Here is a 14,540-nt window from a genome sequence, read left to right as displayed (position 1 = left end):
TTGTTTGGGTAAATGAGGGGGCTATTGGGGGTAGCTGGGAGAATAATTGAGCTGAAGTTTAGAAAAACGAGTCAAGGGAGAGTTGTAATAAACTATATGGCAAGCAAAATGAGAGTTTGTTTTAAAATGTTTGACATTTGCTTTAAGAGAATAACAGCGATAAGACGCACAAAATCAGATCGGCCGAGGTAAGTCATATGCAAATGACGGGGGAAAAGGGCCTTCACATTTGTGAAAGAACTACTGCCGAGCTCTTGACAAAGACAAATGTGCTGGAGCCTGCTTTGTTGTTTGTTTCGAACTTCTTTTAATAAACCTGTTAATCATCTGATATGCATTTAAACACTGAAACAAAAACGCAAAATTTTGACATTTTGAAGAATACATCTTAAATATTTGTAACTAATAGAATAGATACGCAGACAGTATGCAATACAAACACACACACAGTAGGGTTGCATCAAAATATAGATGGAAAAAATATTGTGTAAAGGAAAACTACATAAAGAACACCACAACTAAAGCTCGAAAACAGAAATGTTTGCTTTTTTTTTTTTATAAAGCCTTTGAGTTTAAGTAGTCTAAAGAAGTGAGCAATGAGAAGAAATAAACAAGTTATAACCAAAGAGGAAAGTGAAGAAAATAAGACAAGGAAAATGAAAGGATTAAAATGTACTTCCAGATAAAACTCTCACCATTTATCTATTTACAGTTGTGCTTGAAAGTTTGTGAACCCTTTAGAATTTTCCATATTTCTGCATAACTATGACCTAAAACATCATCAGATTTTCACTCAAGTCCTAAAAGTAGATAAAGAGAAACCAGTTAAACAAATGAGACAAAAATATTATACTTGGTCATTTATTTATTGAGGAAAATGGTCGAATATTACATATTTGTGAGTGGCAAAAGTGTGTGAACCTTTGCTTTCAGTATCTGGTGTGATAACTGCAGCTAAATATTTCCGGCAACTTTTGGTCATTTCTGCACACCGGCGTGGAAGAATTTGAACCCATTCCTCCGTACAGAACAGCTTTAACTCTGGGACGTTGGTGAATTTCCTCATATGAACTGCTCACTTCAGGTCCTTCCACAACATTTTGATTAGATTAAGGTCAGGACTTTGACTTGGCCATTCCAAAACATTAACTTTATTCTTCTTTAACCATGACATTTTACTGTCCCGACTCTCAGCTATTGGGATCTCTGGTCCCGCTCTTTCTTGGTTCACATCATACCTCAGTGATCGCCAGTATTACATCTTCATTAGGGAATCCAAATCTGCCACTACTTCATTCACACAGGGTATCCCTCAAGGGTCAGTTCTCGGTCCAGTCTTCTTTAACATCTATATGCTCCCATTAGGGGAGATTATCTGTCGGTATGGTCTGAGCTTCCACTTCTATGCCAATGACACACAACTTTATGTATGCGTTGCTGGAACTGCAACATCTTCACCTGTTGCACTGACTGACTGCATTCAGGAAATAAATCATTGGATGACAGATAATTTTTTACAACTCAATCCTGATAAAACAGAGATCTTATTAGTTGACAAGAATCTGTCCTCTCTACCTTTCGTGGGCTAAAAATTGACATTGATGGGATCCTAGTTCAACCCTCAGCATCAGTCAGTAATTTGGGTGTCATCTTTGATCAGACAGCCTTTTTTCATCTTCGCAACATTGCTTATCTGCATTCTTTCCTCAGTGTGAAAGATACTGAGTCACTCATTCACGCTTTCATCACTACCCGTCTGGACTATTGCAATGCTTTGTTTTATGGCCTCCTGACTAAATATATCAACAGATTACAATATGTTCAGAATTCTGCTGCTCGTTTACTTACACACACACTAAAAAATCTGCTCCTCTATGAGTTACATTGGTTACCGGTTTCTTCAAGAATCAAATATAAAATTATCCTTCTCACTTTTAAAGCCCTTCATGGTTTAGCCCCTCATTATCTGTCTGAGCTGCTGCTTCCTTACACTCCTGCCCGTGCATTATGTTCATCGGACGCTAAGTTACTCACTGTACCTAAATATAGGTTAATAACTATGGGTGGCAGAGCTTTCAGAGTGATTGCCCCTAAAACTTGGAATTCTCTCCCTCTCAGCCTTCGCTTGGAACAGTCTATTATTAATTTCAAACATCTGTTAAAAACACATCTCTTCAATGAATAATATTCTTCATGTATGTAATTTCTACTGTTTTTAATTGAATTGTAAAATGTCCTTGAGTGTATGAAAGGCACTACATAAATAAAAATTATTATTATTATTAACCATTCTTTGGTAGAACAACTTGTGTGCTTAGGGTCGTTGTCTTGCAGCATGACCTACCTTCTCTTGAGATTCAGTTCATGGACAGATGTCCTGACATTTTCTTTTAGAATTCTCTGATATAATTCAGAATTTATTGTTCCATCAATGAAGGCAAGCCGTCCTGGCCCAGAAGCAGCAAAACAGGCCCAAACCATGATACTACCACCACGTTTCACAGATGGGATAAGGTTCTTATGCTGGAATGCAGTGTTTTCCTTTCTCCAAACATAACGCTTTTCATTTAAACCAAAAAGTTCTATTTTGGTCTCATCCGTCCACAAAACATTCTTCCAATAGCCTTCTGGTTTGTCCACGTGATCTTAAGCAAACTGCAGACAAGCAGAAATGTTTTTTTGGAGAGCAGTGGCTTTCTCCTTGCAACCCTGCCATGCACACCATTGTTGTTCAGTGTTCTCCTGATGGTGGACTCATGAACATGAACATTAGCCAATGTGAGAGAGGCCTTCAGTTGCTTAGAAGTTACCCTGGGGTCCTTTGTGACCTCGCAGACTATCACACGCCTTGTTCTTAGAGTGATCTTTGATGGTCGACCACTCCTGGGGAGGGTAACAATGGTCTTGAATTTCCTCCGTTTGTCACAATCTGTCTGACTGTGGATTGGTGGAGTCCAAACTCTTTAGAGATGGTTTTGTAACCTTTTCCAGCCTGATGAACATCAACAACTCTTTTTGTGAGGTCCTTAGAAATCTCCTTTGTTCGTGCCATCATACACTTCCACAAACGTGTGTTGTGAAGAGCAGACTTTGATAGATCCTGTTCTTTAAATAACGCAGGGTGCCCACTCACACCTAATTGGCATCCCATTGATTGAAAACACCGGGCTCGAATTTCACCTTCAAACTAACTGCTAATCCGTGAGGTTCACATACTTTTGCCAGTCACAAATACGTAATATTCAATCAATTTTCCTCAATAAATAAATGACCAAGTATAATATTTTTGTCTCATTTGTTTAACTGGTTTCTCTTTATCTACTTTTAGGAATTGAGTGAAAATCTGATGATGTTTTAGGTCATATTTCTGCAGAAATATAGAAAATTCTAAAGGGTTTACAAACTTTCAAGCACAACTGCAGCTACCCATTTTTAGGCGGCTGTGTGATGTAGTGCATAAGGGTTTGGAATTCAAACCCTGCTACTGACACTGTGACTGTGAGCAAGTCACTTGACCTGTCTGTTTCCCCAATTGGAAAACCAAAAAAAAAATGTAACCAATTGTATCAAAAATGTGGTAAGTCGCCACCTTGGACCTTGGATAAAGGCATCTGCCAAGTAAGTAAATACAAATGTAAATTTAAGCTTAATTGATCATGTTACAGAGAATGGTCCAAAAAAAGGGAGTGGCCATTCAATGCCTTGCTGATGCCAGAGGTCAGAGAAGAATGGCCAGATTGGTTTGAGTTAATAGAAAATCAACTGTAACTCAAACAACCACTCGTCACAATGGAGGTGTGCAGAAGAGCATCTCTGAACACACAACATGTCAAACCTTGAAGTAGATGGGCTACAGCAGCAGGAGACCCCGCCAGGTACCACTCCTGTCAACTAAGAACAGGCAACTGAAGCTACAATTCACACGGGCTCATGAAAATTTACCAATGGAAGACTGGAAAAACATTACCCAGACTGATGAGTCTCGATTTGTACTGAGACATTTGAAAGGTAGGGTCAGAATTTGACATCAACAACATGAAAGCATGGATCCATACTGCGTTGTATCAACAGTCCAGGCTGGCAGTGGTGGTGTAATGGTGTGGGGGATGTTTTCTTGGCACACTTTGGGCCCCTTAGTACACACTGAACATCGTTTAAATGTCACAGCCTACCCTAGTATTTTTGCTGACCATGTCCATCCCTTTATGACCACAGTGTTCCCATCTTCTGATTGCTACTTCTATCAGAATAACGCGCCATGTCACAAAGCTCAGATCATCTCTAACTGGTTTCTTGAACATGACAATGAGTTCATTGGACTCAAATGGCCTCCACAGTCATCAGGGGTTGGATAATAGATGGATGGATGATCGGGTTATCCAGTTCATAGTTGCAGGAAACCATATTTAATTTTAGAGGTGACTTGCACAATGTAGGAAACATTCTCTTGATGAGATGCCAACCTATTACTACAGGGTCTGAGAGATGACATGCAACATGATTCTTTTTTTTTTTCTCGAAATAACGGAATAATTTACTTGGTGACTATCAGCCATTGTTGCTGTTACATTAAACTGTTCAATAAACTAACGGAAATAATACAATACGCATGGGCAAGTGAAATTGTTTAAAATTGTTTATTAGAAATCATTTCTGCTTTATAAAAACATATTAAAATGCTTGAAGGACATACAAAAAATTGTGATTAATATGCAGTCATTTTGATTAAAAATTTTAAGTTTTAAATTAATCGCAATTACACGTTTTTAATCAAATAAGTCAAGTTGGGAAGCATGCATTGCTGCAGTGCACTGCCACAAACACCACACAACGAAACAGCTCAGGATCCCAGTTGGCAACCCCCCCAGGCAGACACGCGGTCCAGTGCCACCCGTCCGGAAATGACCCGCTATCAGTCACAGCCAGGTGTTATGTGAGCGACCCCTTGGCCTGGTCCAGCCACTCGGGTCCCCACAAATTAGGATCCTACAAGCTGGATCACCCTTGGGGAATCACGCCACATGGCCGTAGTGCCGTAACTGATGCTCCCTTAATCAAATAGCAGCCCTAATTTTTGCTAAATATTGTTAATAAATCACTTCTGGAAAATGGGTCAAAAAGTAAAGCAGAACACACTCTGAAGTACCTAAGCTTTTTAACTTATTGTTTCTCTAATCTCAGTGAAAAGTCTTGTAACTCCTTTAGTTATCAGAAGTCTCTTGGTGGACTCCATCACTAGGAGTCTTCTTGCACAAGCACTTGGTTTTTGTACAAGCAGAATTACAGCTATGCCCTGCTCTTTCCTTTTCTTAATGACTAATTTAATTTTACTCCAAGATTATATTCAGTGACTCAGAAATTGTCTCCGACTCAAGTGTTTCAATCACCATTTCACGGAGTTGCCTGGAGAGTTTATTTGTCTTCATTGTGTAGGCTAGACCACCATACTGACTCACCACAAGCTGGCCCTTCAACATATCGTACAGTCGGGCACTTTTAAACCAGTGATGATTATGGCTTATTATATTAACAGGAGTGAATACTTATGTGTAATTAATTTAGACCTCTTTGCCAAGATCTGCTTACACTGACATTAAAAAGTGTCTATTTCTGTGTCAAAAAAGCCAAATTAAATCCACTGTGCCTCAGTATTGGACAGCAAACTGTAAAAACGTTCAATGTGGTGAATGCTTTTATAGGCAATGTTTGGCATACCTTACATCAGATATTTCTAAAAGGGACTGTTGGTTCAGTAGATAAAACATAAAAAAAAGACTGACAGAAAATGAAGAATACTTGTATGACCAGTAGCAGAAAGCATTTTTTTTATCAATACAACACTAATTGCTGAAAAAGCTTGTTTTCCGTTCTATGAATATCATTCATAGTTTTCAAAGGAGGAACAGAACTGAAGGGCTGAAACTAAAATAGAAACATTTTTATGAAGCGAAATGGTACTAATCTTTACTCTAAATTATGCAGAAGTAGAAGATCATGCAGTATTTAATTTGTTCGAGTACAGTATATGGAAATTTTTTCAAATTACATACTAACTATAACCTTTAACGTTCAAGATAAAAGTTTAAATACCAAGATATATGAAAAGATCTTCCCGGATCTTCCATATTTAAACATGATGCTTCTGTTTAAATATGACCTTGGAGAAAAATCTGATGTGCAGAAGACTGTCATTTAATGACATACTTGAAAAGTGTGTTGATATGAGCATGGTGCACAGTGGTGTAGTGGGTAGTACTGCTGCCTCGCAGTTAGGAGACCAGTGTTCGCTTCCTAGGTTCTCCCTGAGTCTGTGTGGGTTTCCCCCAGGTACTCAGGTTTCCTCCCAAAGTCCAAAGACATGCAGGTTAGGTGCATTGCCGATTATAAATTGTCCCTAGTGTGTGCTTGGTGTGGGGTTGTGTGTGTGTGTGTGTGTGTGCAATGCGGTGGGCTGGCGCCCTGCCCGGGGTTTGTTTCCTGCCTTGCACCCTGTGTTGGCTGGGATTGGCTCCAGCAGACCCCCCTGACCCTGTAGTTAGGATATAGCAGGTTGGATAATGGATAGATGTTAATATGAGCACCTACTGACAGCTTTACAAGCTATGGCTGTAAAATGATTTCTTATCCAGTTGTTGTTCTTGTTGAAGCAGACTGAAATCTGGCAGGTCGTTTTATCATAACTCTGTAACAGCATTAACAGCTTACCAATAGTAAGAGGTGATTTTTTAATGGATCTTTAAACAGCCAGTAAATAATTTTCTGCAAGTCATTTTGGAAACAGTGCATTGCATTCATAAGCTATTTCCAGCTAAGGCCAGAATGGGCAATGGACCCAAATCTTTAACTTTCAAATTCTTTCAGTGAAGTTTTCCTTTTTTTTTCCCATCTCACAAAATGAAAAAAAAAAAACTAGCTATTAGATAACATTTAGATTAGTCATTCACTCAAGTGACTTCTAGGTAAAAGTTTATTTAAATATAATTTACTTGATGCCTTAATGATATTCAGTATTTTGTTAGCCATCAAAGTTGTAGAGAAAGTTGTTGACGCACGTTAAGCTTAAAGAAAATCTTGAGTCCATTTTCTTTGGTCCTTTTCAGAGTAGCATTTTGCTCTGGCACTTTCAAATTGATTTTTTTTCTGGTAATTACCCTACACAATCTGCTTCAGTGGAGAAAGTTTCTCGAAGTAATAGAATACATTACATTTTCTGCTTGTGCTCTGGAAACAAGTATTGTCAAACTCTTCTGCACCCATCTTACCACCATTTCCTTTATATATTAAAAGGCATGATGGGAAGCAGCTGTGATGGCATAGGCCGATTCTAATGTTTAGCAATCCAAAACCAATCAACAGGTACGGAGATGTTTAACATTGCCATTCACGGCACGGCACGCTCAGCTTCTACTAAACAGGTAATTAAAGAACAATGCCATGAACATTCTCTGATACTCAAACCTATGGCCTCTATTTCAATCAGTTGTCCTGGTGCTTTTTATTTATTCATTTGTAAATATAAAATACATAATAATCCATTAGGGAGGCACGGTGGTGCAGTGGGTAGCGCTGCTGCCTCGCAGTTAGGAGACCTGGGGTTCACTTCCCGAGTCCTCCCTGCGTGGAGTTTGCATGTTCTCCCCGTGTCTGCTTGGGTTTCCTCCCACAGTCCAAAGACATGCAGGTTAGGTGCATTGGTGATCCTAAATTGTCCCTAGTGTGTGCTTGGTGTGTGTGTGTGTGTGTGTGTGTGTGTGTGTGCGCCCTGTCCGGGGTTTGGATCCAACAGATAATGGATGGATGGACAATAATTCATTACAACTGATCTCATTTAATTAGCTACTTTTTTCTCTTACTCTACATTCAGAAAAGCACAACAGCATGATTTTTACATTTTGTAAGACAAATGGAAATATTTCTGGTTTTGCTATAGATTTAAATGCTGAACTCTGTTTTGTTGATTTCATTTTATTTTGCCCTTTCTCTGTTTGCTCCCTTCATTGTACCCTTATTAAAGGCAATTAAAAACAAGCAGAGCAGACACCCAGGCAAACACTGAATGATCAAAGGCTGCACCTATTTTAGCGTCAGACCCTCTAATTAGTAAATAATGGATTAATTAAACAATTAGAACACCTGGAAAAGTAAAATGAAAATCAAGATGAGGATATTGTTAAAAAAATACATTATTCCCATATAACTGGTTAGTACAATTTAATTTTTTGGGTTTTTTTTTAACCAAACTTAGTTTTCTAATTTCTGTATTGTTCCCAAAGCACAGAATCTGGGAAATAACAGTTCACTTAATTAGCCCAGGAGTCCAATTAATAACAGAAGCTGGTTGGAACAAAAACCTGCAGGCACAAGGGGTCCCCAGAAGCGAGACTGAGAACCCCTGGTCTAGATTATCATAAATCCTTTCCATGGCTCTACTGACTGTGAAACACAGGGGTTATATGAGAATAAATCCAAAGTCTGATGCAGGGATGGCATTTTGTACAAACTGAGGCATTACATTACTTCCAGTCCTTAAATCCATCCATCCATACATTATCCAACCCGCTATATCCTAACGACAGGGTCACGGGGGTCTGCTGGAGCCAATCCGTCCTTAAATTCTTACTATAAAACATTAAACAGAGCATATCTTTGATTTTGAATGCTAAATTAGAAATCCTTTTCAATTATCCAAGACAGATTCACACATTTCGAATTACAGATGCAGTGGTGTGAAAAACTATTTGCCCCCTTCCTGATTTCTTATTCTTTTGCATGTTTGTCACACAAAATGTTTCTGATCATCAAACACATTTAACCATTAGTTAAATATAACACAAGTAAACACAAAATGCAGTTTTTAAATGATGGTTTTTATTATTTAGGGAGAAAAAAAATCCAAACCTACATGGCCCTGTGTGAAAAAGTAATTGCCCCCTTGTTAAAAAATAACCTAACTGTGGTGTTTCACACCTGAGTTCAATTTCCGTAGCCACCCCCAGGCCTGATTACTGCCACACCTGTTTCAATCAAGAAATCACATAAATAGGAGCTGCCTGACACAGAGAAGTAGACCAAAAGCACCTCAAAAGCTAGACATCATGCCAAGATCCAAAGAAATTCATGAACAAATGAGAAGAGAAGTAATTGAGATCTATCAGTCTGGTGAAGGTTATAAAGCCATTTCTAAAGCTTTGGGACTCCAGCGAACCACAGTGAGAGCCATTATCCACAAATGGCAAAAACAGGGAACAGTGGTGAACCTTCCCAGGAGTGGCCGGCCGACCAAAATTACCCCAAGAGCGCAGAGACGACTCATCCGAGAGGTCACAAAGACCCCAGGACAACGTCTAAAGAACTGCAGGCCTCACTTGCCTCAATTAAGGTCAGTGTTCACGACTCCACCATAAGAAAGAGACTGGGCAAAACGGCCTGCATGGCAGATTTCCAAGATGCAAACCACTGTTAAGCAAAAAGAACATTAGGGCTCGTCTCAATGATTGCCAAGACTTTTGGGAAAATACCTTGTGGACTGATGAGACAAAAGTTGAACTTTTTGGAAGGCAAATGTCCCGTTACATCTGGCGTAAAAGGAACACAGCATTTCAGAAAAGAACATCATACCAACAGTAAAATATGGTGGTGGTAGTGTGATGGTCTGGAGTTGTTTTGCTGCTTCAGGACCTGGGAGGCTTGCTGTGATAGATGGAACCATGAATTCTACTGTCTACCAAAAAATCCTGAAGGAGAATGTCCGGTCATCTGTTCATCAACTCAAGCTGAAGCGATCTTGGGTGCTGCAACAGGACAATGACCCAAAACACACCAGCAAATCCACCTCTGAATGGCTGAAGAAAAACAAAATGAAGACTTTGGAGTGGCCTAGTCAAAGTCCTGACCTGAATCCAATTGAGATGCTATGGCATGACCTTCAAAAGGCGGTTCATGCTAGAAAACCCTCAAATAAAGCTGAATTACAACAATTCTGCAAAGATGAGTGGGCCAAAATTCCTCCAGAGCTGTAAAAGACTCATTGCAAGTTATCGCAAACGCTTGATTGCAGTTATTGCTGCTAAGGGTGGCACAACCAGTTATTAGGTTCAGGGGGCAATTACTTCTTTACACAGGGCCATGTAGGTTTGGATTTTTTCTCCTAAATAATAAAACCATCATTTAAAAACTGCATTTTGTGTTTACTTGTGTTATATTTGACTAATGGTTAAATGTGTTTGATGATCAGAAACATTTTGTGTGACAAACATGCAAAAGAATAAGAAAACAGGAAGGGGGCAAATAGTTTTTCACACCACTGTACTGTATATAAAGCTACAATTTTACTTACAGTACTTAGAAGATCAAAAATGTTGTAAACTGAATTAAAAAAATGCAATAGAAGGGTGTCTTTAAAAATGAAGGTTTTCAGCATATAATGCAGAGTGATTAGCAAAAACAAGCCAAAAGACGGATTGAAACTACCCCACAAACACTGTCAGACCACAGTGGTATCCATTTACAAGAAACTTCAATAATGAAGGCCCGTCTTCTTTACCTTTAAACTGATTTGTACAAACCGAGGACAGAAATTTCAGTCAAATGAGAGCCACACAATTGTATTTATTAGTTTTTTATTTTATCTCTGTTACAAGCACAAGTTATACAAATCAATGTTCTTCTTCCTATGCGCTATAAACAAAAGAGTTCCTAAGCAGAAAAGTCACAAAAAATCTCCAAAATGCCCACTTGAGTGAAAAGCATTCAGGGCCCTTGCTAGTCACAAAGGAGGACAATGAAGAATCTATATTAAAAAAAATGAATTTTTCACCCAAAATTCCATGCAATAATCAAAATCTCAAACAGCACAAAAAGTAAAAGGAGTTGCTGAAACTGCAAAGCAATACAGAATAAAAAAGTTCAAAAGCACTATCCAGGAAGAATAAGTAAAAAAAAGAGCAATAGCTCAAAATATCCATGAAATCACAAAAAACTCACCAACACCACGAGGGCATTCACAGTGAACCGCAAGTCTTCATAGGACTGAAGGCAGTCCCTTAAATAGTGGGGACACAAGACATAAAATAAGATACATAGGTACGTAGAAAGTAAATGACAAGTAAAGTTGCGGAGCATGCACAAGTACAGTGCGTTGAAGCACCCACTACATGACGAAACAACTTGGGATCCCGGTTGGCAACCCCCCAGGTCAGACATACGGTCCAGTCCCACGCACCGGAAATAATCCTCTATCTGCCGCAGCCAGGTGTTACGTGGACAACCCCTTGGCCTGGTTCAGCCACTCGGGTCCCCCACAATGAGGATCCTACCATCCAGATCACCCTCTGGGAAACATGCCACATGGCTGTAGTGCTATAACTGACGCTCCCTCACAATGCAGGTAATGTGCCTCATTCAGGACCTTAAGCAACCGCTCATTCGACACGAAGTCAAACCAACGGTACCCAAAGATTTCCCGGAGAGACACAGTACCACCACCACCAACAACAACATTTATTTATATAGCACATTTCCATACAAACAGTAGCTCAAAGTGCGTTACATAATAAAGAACAGAAAAATAAAAGACACAATAAGAAAACAAAATAAATCAACATTAATTAACATTGAATAAGAGTAAGGTCCAATGACCAGGGGGGACAGAAAAAACAAAAAAACTCCAGACGGCTGGAGAAACAAAATAAAATCTGTAGGGATTCCAGACCATGAGACCGCCCAGTCCCCTCTGAGGAGTCCAGTCTTCATCTCAGGTCACTGGATAGAGTCCATGTCTCGCAACCATATAGCAAGACAGGAAGCACCAGGACTCTAAAGACTTGGACCTTCGTCCTTTTACACAGATATCAGGAGCGCCACACACCCCTTTCCAGCGACCTCGTGACCCCCCCATGCTCTCCCAATCCATCTACTGACTTCATAGGAAGAGTCACCAGATACATGAATGTCACTGCCAAGGTAAGTAAACCTCTCAACAAGGTCGACACTCTCTCCGCAAACAGACACACTGCTGATGGCTGTGCCCAAGAGGTCATTAAAGGCCAACCTTGACCAACTATATTAAAATAAAGAAAGGAATTAAAAGTTAAAGATTAAGACATAAACAGAACATTTGGACTCCAACCAACGGCAGAACTCTTGCTGAAATATAACACTTGATTAATTATGAAGAAAAAACTAAATTACTTGCACAATGTAAAATGTATAACATAGTTGTGTTGCTATTTTCAGATGTACTGTAAATACAAACTTATCAATCAACACTTTGGAGTTGACTTCTTTGGTTTCTAATCAACTCTGGCTTTCATGTTAAAATGAAAGGATTTACTCTTCCACACAAGGAGTGTGATGAGGGCTCAGAGCAAGAAGACGTAATGAGGATGGGTTATATACATGTGCAAGTACTAACTGCTGCTCCTCTCTTAGCTCGATAGTGGAGGATAAGTCCTACGAAGACCCCCAATAGTTTGTTTTGTTCCAGCATTGGGCTAATATATACAAGTGACAGATGAAAGTCAGCGTTAACTTTGGCACCCATAACTCCTGGTGCCTGAATAGCGAGCAGAAGTGCACTAAAAGTGATCGAATCAAAGCCAACCCAATGGCTTACTTTTATTTTTATTTTTTTTTTTTTCTTCATTTCAATGTCCTAATTAGCCTTGATACTAATAAATAGGCATTTTAAGGAGACCCCAAAACGTCACGGTGTCTTTTCTCATTTATCCCAAACTACATTATTAACTAATACTTGTTATGCTGCACTTCTCCTAGGGAGTACCATAATAACTTTATAACAAATAAAGCCCTTAAAACATTGTAAATTAAAAACTAGATCCAATGCTTTACTATAAAAGATGAACAGCAGCCTGAATATTTGCCCACCCGTATACCCCCATGCCAAACTTTCTTAATTTGCCATTGTATGATTTTAAAAACAGCTATCCTTCTGGAAAGTGTTCCTCAAATTTTCAATCTTTTAACAGCACTAAATGGTATTATCATTCTAATCACCTAAATCCCCATTTGATTAATTTTGGTCTACTGAAGAGAATTTCACTAGTGCAAGCTAAGTGGCCAAGGGGTATTCAGTTGTCCCTATTATAAGCGTAGCTCATTGGTCTAGGCCAGGGGTCCTCAATCACGGTCCTGGAGAGCCGCAGTGGCTGCACGTTTTTGCTCCAACCCAGTTGCTTAATAAAAAGCACTTATTGCTAAAGTAACACTTCTGCTTCACTTTAGTGAATTTGAGCCCCTATTGCTTAATTTTGTCTTAAACAGCTATTTTAATTGATCCTTATTATCAATAACATGCAAATGACAAGAGAGAGCAGCAATTCTCCATTTTGCTTATTTACATTTACACCTGTGTGTATTTATCTGCACTATTGGGTTTAATTAAATACTTGGAAGAAAAATGAAGAGAAAAATGTGAAGGACTGAGAATTACTCGTCCATTTTAGCCTTCAAATCATTTGCATGATAGAAAGGGAAAGAAAATCTAGGATATGAGAATGACCTGACATAGCAGAGTTAATTTAATTTCATAGCATATTAGTGCTTTATTGGCAAGAATTGCTTTCTAATTAAGCAACCAGGTCAGAACAAAAACCTGCAGCCACTGCGGCTCTCCAGGACTGGGATTGAGGACCCCTGGTCTAGGCAAATCTTTCGAGCTTAGAAGTTATCCTAAAAAATGTTTTTAAAACCAAACTTAGTTTTTTTTATAAATAATATCCATCCATCCATCCATAGTCACAGGGGGTCTGCTGGAGCCAATCCCAGCCAACACAGGGCGCAAGGCAGGAAACAAACCCTGGGCAAGGCGTCAGCCCACCACAGATCTTTGTAGCCACTCTTATGGAATTCACACCTTAAAGCAAACTGATAAATAAGCACAATAAAACAACCTGACCAAGAAATATTAAGGAAAATTTTCATTTAGCTTAGTGCAGTTAGTGCAAACGTCATTACATTCAAAAAACTTCTAAAATTATAGACTGGAGTGAAGCCAGTAAGTTTTCGGCTGCTGAACAACATAATAGTCAGTCAGTCCAAAAAAAAAAAAAAACAACTAAAAATATTAATTTTACAGCAAAGGCAATGTGCAAATTTGTGTTCTACTTGTACCATATTCAGGCTACAATTCCAAGACGTATTTATTTTTTTTTATAAATAATATCCATCCATCCATTATCCAACCCGCTATATTCTAACTACAGGGTCACGGGGGGTCTGCTGGAGCCAATCCCAGCCAACATAGGGCGCAAGGCAGGAAACAAACCCCGGGCAGGGCGCCAGCCCACCACAGGGCAAACACACACACCCACACACTAAGCACACACACTAGGGATAAATTAGGATCACCAATCCACCTAACCTGCATGTCTTTGGACTGTGGGAGGAAATCAGAGTCCCCCTAAGAAACCCATGTTTTAATAAACACTGTGTATATTACACACACAACCAATAATATCTCAAATAGATTACAGTAACACCTGATCCTGTCCCATTAATGATTTTAACTAATTCTTTTCCAT

General features: G+C 39.1%; 1 protein-coding gene across 2 annotated transcripts in view; it reads right to left on the bottom strand.

Moving 5' to 3' along the window:
• The window catches only part of rgs3a (regulator of G protein signaling 3a), a 493,869-nt gene that overhangs the window by 397,314 nt on the left and 82,015 nt on the right, over window positions 1-14,540 (bottom strand). The gene's annotated exons all lie outside the window — the stretch shown is intronic.

The sequence above is a fragment of the Polypterus senegalus genome, chromosome 9 (assembly GCF_016835505.1).
Source record: "Polypterus senegalus isolate Bchr_013 chromosome 9, ASM1683550v1, whole genome shotgun sequence".
Lineage (NCBI taxonomy): Eukaryota > Metazoa > Chordata > Cladistia > Polypteriformes > Polypteridae > Polypterus > Polypterus senegalus.
The sequence above is the reverse complement of the archived record's forward strand: the minus strand, read 5'-3'. Positions and strand labels throughout refer to the sequence as shown.